This window comes from Panthera leo, chromosome A1 (genome assembly GCF_018350215.1).
Source record: "Panthera leo isolate Ple1 chromosome A1, P.leo_Ple1_pat1.1, whole genome shotgun sequence".
Lineage (NCBI taxonomy): Eukaryota > Metazoa > Chordata > Mammalia > Carnivora > Felidae > Panthera > Panthera leo.
Genome location: NC_056679.1, coordinates 14,654,364 through 14,673,032, shown reverse-complemented (window position 1 = coordinate 14,673,032; position 18,669 = coordinate 14,654,364). Strand labels below are relative to the sequence as shown.

General features: G+C 43.2%; 1 protein-coding gene across 3 annotated transcripts in view; it reads left to right on the top strand.

Moving 5' to 3' along the window:
- The window catches only part of DCLK1 (doublecortin like kinase 1), a 336,772-nt gene that overhangs the window by 144,716 nt on the left and 173,387 nt on the right, over positions 1 to 18,669 (top strand). The gene's annotated exons all lie outside the window — the stretch shown is intronic.

Genomic DNA, 18,669 nt, shown 5'->3' with positions numbered 1-18,669 from the left:
TTCCTTCTTAATTATGATCTTGTTTTAAGGAGTCGGGTTGAAAGTGGAAAGCTGATTATGAGGGTAGTGCATGTAGGCTTCACTAAAAGGAAAGCTGCATTGTGTGATGCAGAAAATCAGTTCTTAAACGGTCAAGTGTTTTCTTCATGTATTACTTACATCATGTCAATACAGTGACACGTCTGAAATTGATGCCAATTTATAACGAAGCATTAGTAACAAGCCATTAAGATTTCATTCAGGGCTGATGGCAGTCTACTTCGTATCAGCTACCCAGTCTGTCTATGAGGCTGGCACTTGAGGGCTCACAGAATTGGTGGTGCAGTCGGCCTGCCTGGGGTAGGTTAGTCCCATTCCCAGAATTGTTTCTGGATTCCTTCTTTCCTCCTTGACTTTCCTCATGGGGAAAAGAAATGAACACCTCTCCATCTTTTCTACGCCCCTGGGTCGACATCTGGGTGTGGAGTTAGTCATTGAGCATGGAACTGTGTGCTTGGGCCTATTATTGTTTTAGTTACCGAAGAGTGGACCAGTTTGGGTGAACTGGACTTTTCTAAAACCACTAGTTTGTGCTTCTCAACGTCTCTGCCCACACCTGTCTCTGGCTATGTTCCAAACCTGTGGGTGTTTCTTCTCATTACTCAAGGTGCCCTGGAGAATAAAAGAGACATAGATCGTCAGAACGCATGTGGTGATCAGTAGTAAATGCATGCATTTCTAAACTTTAATCAGCAATCATCTAATATTGGGTAATTAGAGCAATATGCCCAAGTGGTAAGTGCTTTGCACCACTCATCCATCCAAGTGTGGTTTATCAGAAACAAGTCCTCATACACATGAGTTCTTTGCGTGCTCTTAGGTAACTTATTTGGTGAGCTGTGAGTGGCTAACATACCTTTCCGTCCTGTCAGTCCTCCGTGAAGGAGTATAGAAATTGTGCAGAGGGAAAACTTGTCCAATCTGCTCAGATACTTCTAGGGGAACCATAGTCAACTGGCACTTACAAAGAACATGGCTTTGTATCCAGTTTCTTGGTATGCATGAAGTAGTTTATGTATCTAGAACAGCTAATATAATCTGAATTCATATGTATTTATGAAATAAGCGTCTTATAGTTATCATTTTGTAAAACTCTAAAGCAAGTCTGAGTTTCACAAGTGAACCTTTTTGAATATTACCAACACAATTATTTTATTATTATTATTTTTGAGAGAGAGAGCACAAGTAGGGGAGAAGGGAAGAGAGAAAAAGGAGAGAGAGAGAGAGAGAGAGAGAGAGAGAGAGAGAGAGAGAGAGAATCTTAAGCAGGCTCCATGCTCGGTGCAGAGCCTAATATGCTGCTCAATCTCGTGACCCTGGGATCATGACCTGAGCCAAAATCAAGTCAGATGCTCAACCAGCTGAGCCACCCAGGTGCCCCTAACACAATTCTTTAAACAGTAATATCCAAATTCTACTAAGGACCCTTCTAAGGTTTTGTTAATTGTTTTAGGACATTGCGCTGATCTGCTCATTGGAGTTGGCTGAAAGAGTTGTTTAGTGCAGTTTCCAACAAAGCTGCATTCAGAACCTAAGGAAAGTTGAAGTGCTGGGACAGCCTTTCTCATTACCACTCGCAGGGTTTTGCCTCAAGCTCATGGCTGAAGGCTCATCCGCCACGGCGCACAGAAGTGTCACTGAGGTTGTGAGGGAGAGGAGGTGAGCACGCTGCCTGCCTTGGCAGGATGCTGCCATGGGAGAGGCATCCCAGAAATTCCTTTTGGGCTCTGTCTGCCACCACCACCCATCTGCTTGGCATATCTGTGCAGTCCTTCCTTACCCAGCTGGGCCCCTCCCGTCATCCCGGGACTGACCAGAGCTGGTCAGGACAGCTCCTCCCTCCCGTACTCCAGCCTCCAATCCCACCCCTTACACTGAACCTTTTCTGTGTCTCATCCTTTTAGGGCCTAGGGAAGTGACAAATTTAATTGGAAAAACAATTCATGCAGTAGGGTGCACAGGGGCTCCCTGGAAGGCTGTCTCCTGTCTGTGTCACTGACAAGACAGTGTCCCAGTTAAACTGCCAGTGCTGCTCTGGTTGGGGGAACTCAGGATGGAGTTATGTGGCCCCCTCACACATCGCATTGCAGGAAGGAATATTTTGGGTTTGAGGTTAGTGCCCACTGTGAAAATTTCCAAATCACATCAAGTCAGTGGCCACTGCCTCTCAGAGTAGGCAGGGCTACCTGCCATGGTGAGTTGGCACAAGAGGGGCTGAGAAAGGTTGGCCCGAACGACTTTAGACACTAGGTTTCCACTTAGCCCTTGTATGAAATCCATAACGTGATTTCAGTTGAGTTAGAGCAGTGGAAAGCAAGAGAAGAAACATAGGCAGACCTGTATGTTGGTCAAACTCAAGATTCCAAAAAGCAAACTCATCTTCTTGCTCACAGGTTACGGACCTCCCTTCTGTTATTTTCCAGTTTCAGGACCGTTTTATACAAAGAGACAGTGTGAGAGCTCTAGTAGAAAACAGGGTGACATCCAGCTCAGGATGTGTCCCTGGCTTTGCCTTTGAGTTTGTTGATGAGATAGGCTCCCTGGCACTCCTTCATACACTGTGTGGAGCGGGACTTGTCTAGGAATGGTGAATAGACATCTTGATGTCATCTCCCTGCACCTCTGTGCCCTTATGTTTACGGCATGCCAGGCTGGCACCATGACGAGCTGGATGGCATAGCGTGGTGGGGTCTCCAGCCCCATGTAGGTCGGAAGAGTCCTTGTCTTCTCAGTCATCTCTGGCTCTCCAATGGCTCATATATGTTCTTTCCTGTGCTTGCTTCCACTCACTCTGATCCCTGACACCTTTGTTCCCTGCCTGATCCACACCATAAGCCCCATCTGCTTCTCTTCTTATGTTCCTGGCGGGAGAAATGGTGAATAGTGGAGACTGATGTCTTTCAAAGCTGTGGTTTTCATCCAAAGTTGGCCTGAGATACATCCTTAACCAGTCTTTGGTCATGGAGCACTTAGTAAGGAGTGAGACCTCTGGAGTCAGACTGATGGGATCATATACAATTGCTGTGTCCTTGGAGACATTACCCGACGTCTCCCTTCACTTCCTCACTGCAGACTGAGTATGGCAATGACACCTGCTTCATAGCGTGGTTGATTTAAATCAGATAATTGGGGGCACTGGGTGGCTCAGCTGGCTAAGCATCCAACTCTTGATATTGGCTCAGGTCGTGATCTCGTGGTCGTGAGACCCAGCCCTGCATCATGCTCTGTGCTGAGTGTGGAGCTGTGTGGGATTCTCTCTCACCCTCTCTGTCTGCTCCTCCCCTGCTCACGTGCTCTCTCTCTCTCAAAATAAATAAATAAACATTAAAAAAATAAAAATAAATAAATTAGATATTTGGGCTAAAGTTCTTACCTCCATGCTTGGTGTATTCATGAGTTTGGGCAACTGGAACAATGTGCAGAGACTGAGTTTATATTGTCACAGTTCTGGAGGCTAGAAGTTCCCAGATCAAGGTGTTGGCAGGACTGGTTCCTTCTGAGACCCCTCTTCTTGGCTAATAGGCGGCTGTCCTCTTCCTGTGTCTTCACGTGGTCTTCCCTCTGTATGTCTGTCTGAATTTCCTCTTCTTTTTTTTTAACGTTTATTTATTTTTGAGAGAGAGACACAGCATGAGTGGGGTAGGGGCTGAGAGAGGAAGACACAGAATTCAACGTAGACTTCAGGCTCTGAGCTGTCAGCACAGAGCCTGATGGTGGGACTCGAACTCACGAACCACGAGATCGTGACCTGAGCCAAAGTCAGAAGCTTTAACCGACTGAGCCACCCAGGTACGCCCCATATTTCCTTTTCTTATAAGAACACAAGACAGATAGGATTAGGGCACAACCTAATGACCTCATTTTAATTTAACTACGTCTATAAATCTCTGCCTCCAAGTATAGTCACATTCTGAGGTGATGTGAAGTGAAGACTTCAACATATGACTTGGGGGTGGAAGACACAGTTTGGCCCATAACACCTAGCACATACCACGTGTTCAATAAATATTTTCTCCTGGACAATTATTCTAAACTTTTGTCAATTCTTCTACTTGTTGTTTTTTCCTAACCTATTTTTTCTTAAAGTTTGTTTGTTTGTTTATAGAGCACGCATGCATGCAAGCCAGGGAAGGGCAGAAAGAGAGGAAGAGAGAATCCCAAGAAGGCTCTGCACTGTCAGTGTAGGGCCTGATGTGGGGCTTGATCCCACGAACTGGGAGATCATGACCTTACCCGAAACCAGGAGAGGGGTATTTAACTGACTGAACCAGTCAGATGCCCCTACTTGGTTTTTTTAAATATTTTTTTTTCTGTTTCAATTTGCTATTGGATATATGACCTTTCATTTTATTCAGAGGTATCAGAGCATAAACTCATTCAACTTCCAGACTGTTCCTCATTCACCATCCCCAAAAACCTTGCCTACATTTCTTCCTCTCCTTACAGTCTCAGAAAGTAAGTTTCCACTCTTTGTGCCCCAAGCTTGCTCCTACCCCTGAGTGTCTTTGGTCCCTCTCCTCTGGGACTCGGGCTGGAAATCAGTCTCTCATCCTTGTATCTTCAACCTCCTGACATCTTCTCCTTCATTTTAGCCTTTGAACATGTTCTTCCCTTCACAAACATGTTTCCTTGGCCCTTCCTCCTTCTATCTGCTGAGCTCTCTCTTCCTTTTCTCATCCGAGCTTTTGAAGAAAGTTTTTACATTCATTTTCTTCTGTTCCTCATTTATTCATTCATTTCTGGAGCATATTCTCTTTGCCAGGAGCTGGGAGAGGTGTGGGGGACACAAAGGTGCCTGTTCACAGTCCCAAGCAGAGAAGGAAATGGATCATCACAGTATCATGAAGCTTGTGCCCTGCTAGGGAAGAACCCAGTGAGCCCTGTAGGAGACATAGGTACACCCAGTTCGATCAGAGAGTGGCAAAGGTGTTGGGGTGAGCTTTCCATAAGAGGAGAGCCCTGAGTCCAGAGGGTTTAGGTGGGTCATGAGCACGAGGGGAGGTCTTCTCTACAAGCAAGTGGACTTGGGTTCCTCTGGGTGGGTAGAGTTTTCTTTCCTCCCATTTAGTCCTCAACTTACTGGCCTGTTCACGCACCCCTCCCCTGAAGGGATTTTCATGGATTTTTCTCAGTGGACCTCCAGCTGCACAATCCAGGGGATTTGTTGCATTTTTATCATGTGTGACCACCTCTCCTCCTAGCACCTCTTCTCCTTTGGCCCCACCCCCACTTGGCTGTCCTCAACCCTTTCCCATCTTTCCTTTTCCGTGTTCTTCAGGGATATTTTGGGAGCTGATGTGGGCAAGTAGGCAAGTGGGTTATCACCAAAAGATGGGGAAAAGCAGGCACTGGGCAGTGGGAAAACATGGATTTGTTCAGTTTAGGGACTGTAAGTTTCATGACTGGTCATGTTTGCTGGACAGAGGAGAGAAGGGAAGGGGTCAGACCTGCACCAGAAGGTGGGTAGTTATCAGTTTACAGATGTGCTTGAGCCACCACTCAGCCTCCCTTTTACTTCATCCCTCATGCATAATTAACCACAAAGTTCTTTTGTTTTTACACTCTCTGGCCATCATTTGAAGCTGCCTTCTCATTTCCATCTTCATAGAGATATTCATCATCGCTTCCTTCTTAATCTGCTTCAGTGGTGCCCCCCCTCCCCTCGTCTCCTTGGCGCCTTTCTAAAATGCCACAGGCTGCTAGTCACATCTTTCTGTTTGGCAACCTACAGTCACTCTACAACCCACACCATATTAAGGCAGAACGCCTCTCCTGGGCTTTCATGAACCTTCGTAATCTGGCCCCATCCTAATTATTTATTTGTAAATTCATTAGGACATGTTTTTGAGCACTATGTGTATAGCTCTGAGGATAAGGCCTTTCTCTCCTCTCTCCCACTCCTGTCTTCCCTGCCTCTCTCCCTCCCTGTGCGCACGCACACACAAGAGCTGAGCACTTACTAAGCAGCCAGCACCTCATGTCCAATGATTGAGGGATTTGTATGATTGAGAATCTCAATGGAGGAGGAATTTGCCGAAAGATGTTTGGGAAGCACATAAAGGTCCTAAGGGAAAGAAAGAGGGGAGGAATGTGGCCCAGGTTGTGGGCAGGACCGAACTAGAGGTGTGCTGGTGCTGAAACAAATGGAGGGCAGAGGCTGTAGGAACACTTGAGTAGAAACACTTGGGAATGAGATAGCCATCCAAGTCTGCGGTCAGCAATCTGGGGACGAGAATTTTAATAATGTGGATGAAAAAGGAGAAGCTCCTGAGAGTTCAGTAATGAACAACTGGAAGGATTTAGTCTAGACATAGAAAGGAAGTCCAAGGTAGGACTATTATTAGAAGATAGGAGTAGTTTGTACCTTGATCCCTCTCCTGGTGCCAAATGGAAATGAGGTATAAGGATGGGATTTCATCCCCGAGTTGTGTAAGCAGCTCCAGAACCCAGCATGGGGCAGAGCGCCTTTATTATGAACTCTTGATCAAAGCACATGTCTCCTTCTGTCACCTTACCTCGCAAGGGATCTTCATCAAGCTCTGAGCCTCTGCTTCACTGTCATGTCCTTCAGCGTGTGTGTGTGTGTGTGTGTGTGTGTGTGTGTGTGTGTGTATGATTCCTAATGGTAGAGCTCCCATCTGGGGTCCAGAGAACGCCCTTAGGATTCTTCCCCTTCTCTCAATACTCCAGCGACACTGCAGTCAGTTGATGATTCTCTGCCCACCTCACTGCAGGCGTAGCACGAGTTGTGCAGAGTGGAAATCCTGTCACTTCGGTTGGCTGTCTGAGCTACCTGAAGCTGAACAGCTGGATGTGACCCACTTTTCTTTTTAACCGAACTGAGTATATTCCTGGCACCTTTGCTTTTCTTTATCAGGTATGTAGCCTTAGTGAGAATATAAATTGTATCTTCGTTACTCGGGGGCCCTTTCCTTGTAGCTCCATTCCCATGGCTTGGAAGGGTCCCATACTGCCCAGTCTCATCTCTGCTCTTTCACTCTGCTGCGTGTAGCCTGAAGCCCATCAGTGACATTTAGGGCCCTGAAATGGGGCTACCCTTCCTGCTTCCCTACTCTGCCAGTTCTCCCCTAGCCGAAATATCCTACGAAATTAACTGTTTGTATCCTCTGGAAAAATATTAGAAACAGGATGTCTAGGAAATTCCTACCTTTCAAAAAAATGCAAATACCACTAAAGGGCTGATTGTACATTAAAGAAAAGTAAACGGTCTCAACTGTGGGAACGTGGGTCATTTTAATCTGATATTGCTCTCAACTCATTTCTGGCTAGGGCCATGGGTAAAATTTTTTCTTTACTTGCAAGGAAGATTAGCAGATCCTAGGAAAGCTAAGCAGTTTTAAAGAAAACAAAAGTGAGGGACTTGGTTCTCTGAAGGAAAAGGAGAAAGGGTCTTTAGGTGATGAGACAGGTCTCAGACAGCTACATCACTGCCTCTTTTGCTTGTGTGACAATCGAGTGGACATGTGTTGGGTGGAGACAAATACTTCTTTAGCAAAGAGGGACCCCAGTGAGGAGATTTGCAGGCTCTGGTACTCAGCTGTGTTCGTTACCCAGGGTTGCTGCCATAAATTACCACAGACTTGGATTAAAACAAGAAATTCAGGGGTGCCTGGGTGACCTAGTCAGTTAAGAGTCCGACTTTGTCTCAGGTCATGATCTCACGGTTCATGAGTTTGAGCCCCACATCAGGCTCTGTGCTGACAGCTCAGAGCCTGGAGCCTGCTTTGGATTCTGTGTCTCCCTCTCTCTCTGCCCTCCCCTGCTCACGCTCTGTCTCTCTCTCTCTCTCTCTCTCTCTCTCTCAAAAATAAATAAACATTAAAAAAATTTTAAAAACCCAACAAGAGAAATTCATTCTTCGCAAATCTGGAGGCCAGAAGTCTGAAATGAAGGTGTCAGTAGGGCCACACTTTGTCCAAAGGCTCTAGAAGAAAATTCTTCTTGCCTCTCCCAGCTTCTGGTGGCTCCAGATATTCCGTGACTTGTGGCCTCATCACTCCCCTCTGCCTCTGTCTTGACATGCCCTCTCCTCTGTCTTCTCTTCTGTCTCTTGTAAGGACACCTGTCACTGGATTTTGGGTGGATAATCCCAGTTAATTCAGAGCAATCATATCTTGGGATCCATCATGTGTCTAAATAGTGTCACATGCACAGTGCTGGGGTTGAGGACTTACACATACATTTTGGGGGCCACCATTCAACCCACTACACATGCCACATGAGTTCAGACACTCAGATTATGTGGCCTGAATGTTGGTTCCAAAACTATGCTCCTTACAGTACACGTAGGAGAGGTGAAAATTCCCTGAAGTACAGGCTCACCTGTTACATTGTGTGATGATTTCCCCGGTTTTACTTTCTTTTAACTTGCAGCATTTTACTCTAGACCCAGAGAAATTTAAACTAAAGGTTTTGCTTGGTTTTGAACTAGTGAGGACTGTTTTGTTTCTTGTTGGTTGACTGGTTGATTAGGACTGTAGACGGGAGAATGTCGGGGGTTTGGAGGACCTGTACCATCCTGAAAAAAACCTTTTTCTGCAGAGCTGTCCTCTGAGCTTGATGTGAGTAAGGTGGCTTTTTCCCCCTTTCTTGTTTTCTCTTAGGAAAGAAGTCTGAGAGTCTGTAATCTACTGAAAGAATAGCTTGCGACTCAGAGACTTGGTGTGGCAGTACCTCCCCAACCCCCCTTGCAACCCATCTACGTGAGAAGCGTTTCAGCTGTTCCCTTATAATTGAGTCTCAGAGAAATTCCAATAGATTGACAGTCATGTGGGCCATAATATAATGGCTTCATTTTTATGTTCGTTGTGGCAAGCTGTTACTGTTAATTTGACTTTCTACCAAATCCTGTAGACAGTGGTCTTTGCAAATTGGAGCAGCCTCATCTGGTGTTGAGGAGAGTGAAGCAAAGGGAAATTCTGCCAGAGGAAGCAGTGAAGGAAGGCGCTCTTTGCAGGTGGATCAGGGCCCCAAACTCCCCATGGGACAAACTGTATCCCCACTTCTCTCCTTTCAGGCTGACCCCTTCCGGCCCAGTGGGGACATCTCTGTAGGAACTGTGGCAGGTGTTCATCAAATTTATTGCCTGGTGCCTTTAAAGGGGAAAGGATGCTTTTGATTTTGAGATTTAAACAGAAATGTTTCATTACCTCCAACTACATGGATATATTTAAAAGCTCACAAAACTTTAACAACGATGTCATATAGTTTTCTTATTAGGACTTAGTCTGCAGCTTTGACTAAAGTTCTGGAATTGCTGTTGAGGTCAAGGTTTTTCATTCTTTGGAGTTTTCTTGCCCATATCTCACAACGATGTCATATGATCGCCCAAATGTCATATTGGTTAGGTATTTGTTCTGTCTATCTAGTTATATTATTTAGACCTGTGGAGGCTGTAAGCATCTGTTTTCCTGCTTTTTCAGACTTATATTTTAATAAAAGGTGGCTGTTATCTCTTAGAGAACCACAGAGAAGTGTAGACCAAGTCACCGCTTAGCCACCCCACCCACCCCAGCCAAGGCTAGAGGTTGTGTGCTTCAGCAAAGTTCCAAAGCAGCATGTAGGTACACAGACTAATGGTTCTGTTTATTAGAGATCGCACTTGAAACAACTAATCAGATTATTATTAATATGTCTTAATGATTTTGAAATGAAAGGGTAGATTCCAGATTCAGGGGTGTGCATGCTAAATGTTACCTTTTATGGATCTCTGATGGCAGGACTGAAATACGGTGTGATTAAATATGAAATAAAACCACATGGCACAAAAATCATGAGAGGAAGAGACAGAATAGTGAATGTAGGGAAGGGGTGAGGACAGAAAGAACCTGTCTCAAAGTGAGTTCAGAGTTTATGTCCAACTTTCTACAGCTCCTGGCTGGCCTTCAGTGACCCTAACTTAACCTGAGGAGAAGTGACCATAACCCTTCAGTGACCATAACCCTGAGGAGAGGTGCCCAAACCCATCCCAGGGTTAAGGACATTCCCTTCTGGAGCCCTTGTTTGAAAAGAAAAATGGCAGAAACCTCAGAGCAGTGGTTGTGGTCCTCTGTGGCTAAGAATCCTTTAGTTAGCTGGTCAACCAACTGATTCCCAGGGTCCACCCAACATGGTCACTTGGCAGCACAGTGCTCAGGAACTTGACATTGTCCAGGAGTCCACAGAAAACTCTGATACAGGTTTTAGAGAATCTGTGACAGGAAGGAGCTATACAATTTCACGGCCTTGGGGAGCTGGTCTGGAGTCGACTTAAAGGCAGCCAGAATTAGCCCCAGGCCATGAAGTGTCTTCTCACCTCCTTCCAAATTGTCCTCACTTCACCTTGTTGCCTGGGAAACTTGCACAGTGAAATGCATGCTTCGCTTGATGAGCTCCCTCTGCTAAAAGTGCCGACACTGGAGGGGATTGAGGGGCAGGGGAACAGGAACTTTCACATTTAGGACAGATGTTCCCAGTCAGTTTTCCTCCCTCCTTTCCTGACTGAGAGGTGCCTGAGGGAAGCGCTGGGATTATCACATGGGCCAGGCCCGGGCACTGGGAGAGGTGCTGGGTGGATAGGTGCTGGAGGTGAGGTAGCAGTGTCTAGGGGTTGGCTGAGCCTATAAAAGAATAGGGGCACGTGTCAAAGCTTTGTAAGCCCCCACTCCAGGAAATGTGGAAAATTCTGCAGGCCTCTGTCCTCCTGTCATAGAGGACTACTTTCCTGACCCTGGGAGCACAGATCGGTTCTTGTGGTGTTTTCACAAACCTGGATTCTAAGGGGTTTTGAAGGGACCCTGATGCCTGCGAAAATGTGATCTGCATTTTCGGGCTGCGGCTTTGCTCGTGGCCATCAGGGCATGCCTGGTGTTCACTTAATTGTCCGGTATCCAGGGTGCCAGGGGCAGGAGCCCACACATGCTAGCTCATGCAACTTAGACCTTATTAAGACACGGAGAGATCGCTCAGAACACGACTGTGGAATTATAGGCTAGCATCAGGGGTTCTGGCACTGAGAACTAGTCACCAATGTACTCCCCTGTTTCTCTCTGCTCCCCTCTCCTCCCTGCTCCCCTGCACACACTCCGTCCCCCTCCAGTATCGCCTCCCCTCTCTTGCCCCTGCCATTGTTTCTCTCTTCCCACAAGTCCTTACTCTCCTCCTTCCCACCTCCACTCCTTGGTAACAAGCTCCGCTGTAGATCAGCCTGTGATACAGCACCTCTGAGCCTTGGTGGTCGCATTCTGAATTAAGGAGAAGCTGACACCAGGGTTGGAAAGCTGTAGAATTAAATTAAAAAACACGGTGCCCTTGATCATGCTAGCTGCTCCAACAACGCTGCCTCCTTTCCTTCCTTCCCTTCCTTTAAGACCTTCAGGGGAGAAAAGCCCAACAGCTGTCGTAAGCATTTTATTAATTATTTTTATTTTAAAATTCACTCACTGGTGACTAACCATCTAGATTTGCTTGGGACTGGAGGGTTTCCCAGGATATGGAACTTTCAATGCTAAAACCTATTAACCGCTCTCTCTCCTGGGAAGCCAGGGCAAATTGTTCTCTTTTCCACATATACCATCTTAACAAACAGAGTTTTTCTGTGTTTAATTTTTTTCTGCTTCTTTCAGTGCATACACTTTCAGTGCATATACACTTTTCCTTATGTGTATATTGCTTGCCGGACATAATCGCTATTTTGTCCAGCAGGTGAGTTTACTAATGTTTTCTTGGAGGCCAGTTTTTTTTCTTATTTTGTTAAGTATATGTAACATAAAATTTACAATTTTAACCATTTTTTTCCTTCACATTATTGTGTAACCATCATCACCACCCATCTCGAGAACTTTTTCATCTTCCCCGACTGAAATTCTGTACCCATTAAACAATAGCTGTCTACTGCCCTCCCCCAGCCACGGGAACCACCATTTTGCTTTCTACCTCTGGGAATTCGACTATTCTAGTTACCTCATATAAGTGGAATCATACAATATTTATGATTTTGCAACTGGCTTATTTCACTTAGCATAATGTCTTCAAGACTCATCCATGTTGTAGCATGAGACAGCCCTTCCTTTTGAAGACTGATTAATACTCCATTGTATGGATATACCACATTTATTTATTCATTGTTCTGTTGATAGACGCTTGGGTTGCTTCCAGCGTTTTGACTGTTATGAATAATGGCCATGTGTGTACAAATATCTTTTCAAGTATCTGTTTTTACTTCTTTTGAGTATATACCCGGAAGTGGAATTGCTGATCATGGGGTAATTTGGGTTTTTTGGGTTTTTTTTTGAATTTTTTGAAGTTTATTTATTCTGAGAGAGAGAGAGAGAGAGAGAGAGAGAGAGAACAAGCGGGGGAAGGGCAGAGAGAAGAAGCGAGAGAATCCCAAGTAGGCTCTGTGCTGTCAGTACAGAGGCCAAGTTGGAGCTGGATCTCATGAACCAGAACCGTGAGACCATGACCTGAACTGAAATCAAGCTCAATCACTGAGCCACCCAGGCGCCCCTGTTCATATGGTAAATCTATTTGTAAATCTGGGGAGAACTTCCATACTGTTTTCCACCAGGGCTGCTCCGTTCTGCATTCCCACAAGCAGTGCACTCCCTGTGAGTGGATGGGGCGTTGGCAAGAGGAAGTAAGTGTAGTTAGATTCTCAGTGGCTCCCATTCAGTCCTTAAAGAAAAAGAGAATAGTATGGTTTTTGAACTAGTTCTTAGCTGCTTTCAAATGAACTTTCCTTCATGGGAGGAAACTTTAAGGTTTCACTGAATAGGAATTTTTCTCTTTCTGTGCTTTGCACAGCAACTGGTAAACTAAGATCATTCTTCCTGTCTGTCTGACTATCTATCTATCTATCTATCTATCAATCATCTATCTACCTATCTTAACGTGGAAACATCACTTACAACCAAATGAATAAAATTTGGCTAAAAAAGAGCATGTCGGTATCAGATGGAATTAGGGCTGTGTGTACACAGTACAGAAGCTCCAGATGCTGGTGTTAATTCAGTTAAATTCAAGTCGGAACAAAGAATTGGTGGCACTGGTGGATCAGCAGGTCATATGGATACAAATGGCCGGTGCTCACTTAGCCTGGATTGTTGGTCTCAGCAGAGTAGCAAGGTGTTGCCATCTACAGGAATATTCCTATCATGCTCACTGAAAGACAGTTGTATGTATTTATTTTTTAAAAATTATTAGCATTATGAATGACACATTCATGAAGTACCTACCCTGTGTTGAGGAGACTGCTAGGTTTAGGATGATGAATGAATTGCCCTTGGGACCTAAGACCCGGTATGTGCTGTAAAGGAACTTTCTGGTTTCATGTCAAATTATGAATTTGACATAAATCAGGGATTGGCAAACTTGTTCTGAAAACAGTCAGATAGAAGATATTTTAGGCTTTCTGAGCTATATGGTTTCTGTGGCAGCTACTCGACTCCGTCATTGTAGCTCAGAAGCGGCCATAGACTATAGGGAAACATGAGCATGGCTGTGTTCCAATAAAACTTTATTCATGAACCCTGAAATTTGGATTTCACCTGACACAAAATGTTATTTTTCTTTTGATTTTTTTTTTGTTACTTTAAAATGTAAAAACCATTCTTAGCTCATGGACTGTATAAAAACAGACAGTGGGGCCAGATTTGGCCAAGTCTCAGTTTACAAACCCCGTGGAAGTCATAAGAATGTTTACTTTTGATGATCACATTTTTGTATGTGCAGAAAAACTTGGATGCAAGAACATTAAAAAATATGTCCTAGCAAGTCATTAGTGAAGATGTAAATGTATGATATGAAAATAAATATTTCTGGCCACGTGCCTCAGTATAATTTGGTTAGCTGCCTTTAATGGTTTCAAGGAGGCAGAGATTTAGGCAGCAAAGTGAACCTGCCAAATAGGAGAGCAATGTGGAGAGTTTTAAGACCCTGGCACCATCTATGAATTCTTCAATCATGCAGTCATACAGTTTGCATGTTCGTTTCCTCTTTTACAAAATGTTTGCTCCTGGAATTCTTACAGTCTCATTGTCAGTGACAGGGGTTTCTTTGTGTCTCACAACCCTATATTATCAGTTCTCAAAACCTGGCACTTCACGGCGTTATTCCTTTGAATGTCTTTAATTTTACACACCCCCTTATATTCTAAATTTAATTCATTTTCAGAAGTTCTTTACAGAAAAGGACCCATAGTAATTCTTGATTAGTCCCAATTATCTTCTTATAATTTAATGCAAGAGGACTTTATTGCATTTTTTAAAAAAGTGTTTGTTAATTTAAAAAAGACTCTTTCTCCCAAGGTTAACTTTATAAAACAGTAGTCATAATTTAACTATTTCCTGATTCTAGAAGTATTTTTGTATCTAAAAAAAGGGGGGCTCCCAAGTTGTTGTAATGCCGCAGTGATAATTTAACTATTTCATGGTTCTAGAAACATCTGGAACATTGAAGTTTTAAGGTTATCATTGACTAAAATATGCTAAAAATTTAGTGATAACCTTTAACCTTAGCATGAAATCCAATGTTTACAATCACAGTCTTCATATTCATAAACATTCCCCCAAAGATTCCTATTGGTAGCCTACCCTTCCAAAATATTCAATAAGAACATCTAATACATTATAAAATCAATGATATTTTCGTTGTTCCCCACTATTCTAACTATAGAGACTCCTCGATATGGTGATAAAGGTACATTTTATCTTTAGGGCCTTGGACATACTAGGCTTGCCATAAACATTTGCCTTCCCCATTTGTCCATTGCATGTGTTCCTTTCTAAATCATGAAACGAAAGAGCTAAAAAAGGCATTGCCACCACTCATTTGGTATAATCCCTCCTTAGAGAAGACAAAACTGGCACTCAGAGACATCAGGATCACACAAGAGTGATTTAGAGTCAAGATGAAGGCAAACTAGTTCTCGTTCACCACGGTCCAGGGTCCTATCTGTTACCCAGTTTCTCCTGGGGAATTGTCATGATTCGTTCTCTCCCTGCTCCTATCTTAGAATTCAAGGAGGTGTCCATAAAGGCTTTCCTGTTCTTAATAGTCTATCCTGCATATATAATGTAAAACAACTGGCTGACAATGAACAAAGCAGAAAAGGCAAAGAGAAAATAAGAGTCTGGATAATCCAGGGTCTGCACAACTCTCACACAATCAAGAATTGGTTATTGTAGCATAAGAGCTAACTGGCATAAGTGCGAAAGAAATAAAAACCATGTGTTTGCCTCTCTTTCAAGTTAGCACAACATCTATAATACTTGAATAAAATGTTCTAGGCTTCAGAGCTTGTCTCTGAAACTCTCTAGAACTTACCAATAGAAAAAAACAAGCCATTAACAGCTGATGTTACTAAGAAAAATCTTCAGTTTAGAGTTTAACAATGATCTGTTGTGTTTGAACTCTCCTTCTTATCCTTGTAGTTAAAGTGAGATGAGTGTGTTCTGTGAGAAATTTTATGTTATTCTACATTTTTGTGTGCATAAAAATACACACCCATGTTGGTTTGCCAAGGCTGCCATAGCAAATTACCAGAAGTGGGTGGCTTAAACAACCAAAATTTATTGTCTCTCATTTCTGAAGGCTAGAAGTCCAAAATCAAGGTTTGGGCAGTGTTGATTCTTTCTAAGGGCTGTGAGGGAGAATCTGCTCCATCTGTGGCTCTTATTTTCTGGTGGTTTGCTGGCTGGCTTTGACATTCTTTGACCTCTAGAAGCATCACCCCGAGCTCTGCCTTCCTCATCAAATGGTGTTCTTCCTGTGTGCATGTCTGTCTCCAAATTTCCCCTTCTTATGAGGCCAACAGTCATATTAGATTAGGGGCCCGTCCCATTCCAGCATGACTTCATCTTAACTAATCACATCTGCAATGACCATAATTTCCAAGTCAAGTTACATTTTGAGGGTACTGGGAATTAGGATTTCAACATATGAGTTTGGGAAGGAGGCATACTTTAAACCATAGCAACACCCTTCACTGAGATATTGTAAAAAAAATAACTTCTTTGTTCACGGTAAAGGTTCATGCAAAGGCATTTCTTGAGCTCAAATGTTGTTAACAATTCATGTGTTTGGACACTGAAGGGCAGTATAACACTACAAATAATGCAAAAAGAAGTTTCCATCTCAGTTACTTTAGACATTAAATTATTATGATTTGTTTAAACATATTTGATGAGCATAGCTGCTGTCTATGGTGATTTTGACCTTTTTTATATCTGATGAGACCTAATGATAGAGGCACAAGACACACAAGGAGAGAACCTCAATATTGAGATTCACATTGAATGATTCTGCTTTTTTAAAATGGTTTTAAAGCTGTAAATTGCTGCTCATCCTGGCAATTCATGCTTAGATTTCATTTCCTTGAACATTAAGGAAGTTATGATTGGCATGGACAAATGTTTCAGCATGGAGGGAATGTTTAGTCCTCTACTTGTCAGGCACTTGAAAAGAATATGATTTTCAGGGGATGTAAGGAGATAGCTTATATGAATAGAGTTATTGCATTGTATTCTTCACATGTGAAAGAAAAATGGATCACCCACAGATGGAAAGAAAATGTTATTTTCATGCACTTTGGTTAGTGTTGATTGTAGTTCTAACGTCTTATGGTTGTCTAAAGTCTGACAGCCATTAGATGGAATAATTTTCAGCATAAAAACAGTACATGGGAAGGACAAACGAGAAACTGCTGATTTACTCTGCCTTCTATTCCATGATTGTTGACTTTTCTGAGTGTAATCTTAGAAGTTTATGCTTCAGTAACATTAAATTAAGGCCTAAATACTGTTTTTTGACTTTTACTAAACACTTCCTCTGCTTGAGACATGTCTGTGCATTACCTCAGCAAATTCTTTCTACCATCCTGAGAGATGGATAGAACATTATCATCACTCTCTCTATGGAGAAAGGAGATTTCCAAATGTTGAGTAATTGACGCAAGTCATCCAGCTAGTAATTAATGGAATTGAGATTTAAGCCTGACTTTCTGTGATTCCAGACTACCATGCAAAGCATTTCAAGGCTGCTATAGTCATGGAAAGCCACTATTGTATGCCATTCTGAATTGGTGCATTGTTGAATGAGAACTAAAATGTAATAAAAAAGTGTAAACGTGAGCATGTTCTCAACCAGATATCAAGAGCGCCTCCCTATGCTAGATAGATGTTCCCTGTACAAATGGACCTAACCCTTTATGTGCCATTAAGGATATTCAGAGTTAATCATCACACTGGGAGAGAAGGCTAGCAATAATATAAGTTTATGAAAGGAAAGAAGCCTCATGTCAGCTTACTCCTGACTTGGGAGACACCTAAATAAAAATCAACCGTTCGAAATTATTTGTGAAAAGCTTGAGTTTTTCCTCACTTTTATGTTTTAGGCCCCAAATCTATTTCCTTAGATGGTTGAGTTTTATTTACTCTGCCTCTTTCCAACTAGAATTAACATTTCTAATAATTTTTAGTAGTCATGGGTGTTTTTGGCAATTGGGCAGAGCAGATGTGATTAAGAAGAAAATTACTGCTTATGACTGATTTTCATTTTTTCAAGAAGAGACCTTTAATTTTTTAAAAGAAACTGGTAGCTTTTGAAACCACGATTAGACCTTATAGCCAGGAGATGTCATAAGGGGCGGGAGAAAGATGCGTAGAATGTGTTTGTACTCTTTATCACAGGGAGTTCATTGGGTTCCATCTCTACTGAGCTGGTAACATTTGCTCTGAAATTTCATGTTACTGATACCTCAAGCTGTCTGTTTCACTCCCCTTCCCTCCCAGGAAGGGAGAAGGGAGAGTGTAGAAGAGAGGAAGGACACAAAAACTAATCTCAGCTGTGACAAATCCACCCGTTTCCCAGGACAACCGTGGAAGTGAATGTGGACGCACCCAAAGCGTACTCTCGCGTGTGCACACACACCCACCCACCCCCCCCCCCCCCCACACACAAGACAAGTCTTTCACAGGCTCCAATTTTCAGAAGTGTTGGGTCTTGACTACATCCTACCCTACCTTTGGAAATTATAGGAATTGGAGTCAGTTGGTAAGCCTGGTTGCCTTCCTTGGGACTTTGGCACAGTTATGGAGACCAGCCTTGTGCACATTAACCATGGCTAATAGCCACTTAGTTTAGGAATTCTCCCCTAGAGATTGGAAACTGCCTGCCCACGGGTTGAATCCAGGACACAGGTGTGTTTTATTTGGAGTGCACGATGTTTTTTTATAAAAAATGAAGTTATTGCCAACTTCTAAAAATCGAGGACTTTCAAATAAAAAATCTGATTTCACTTTTTCTTAAAAAATCAGTGTAGCAGCCCTGGGCTCACTTTGCTGCATAACAATTGTCAAGTAACTGCTGCTGCCCCATTTAGGTGAAGGGAGGGTTCCAGTTTATTACACTCCTCACCGATTTCCTATTGTCTGACTATGTCAATTACCATTTATCGCCCCATTTACACTGTGTTGTATGATGCCTGGCCCACTTCACTGTTTGTTACCTTCCAGGCCTCCATAGGCATTTGAAGTCCTTATGCTTTATTTACACGTCTATCTCATGCTTTGTCGAAATAGCAACCAGCCCTATGTTATTCACTCATCTCTAAATTTAGGTAAAAAGGAATTA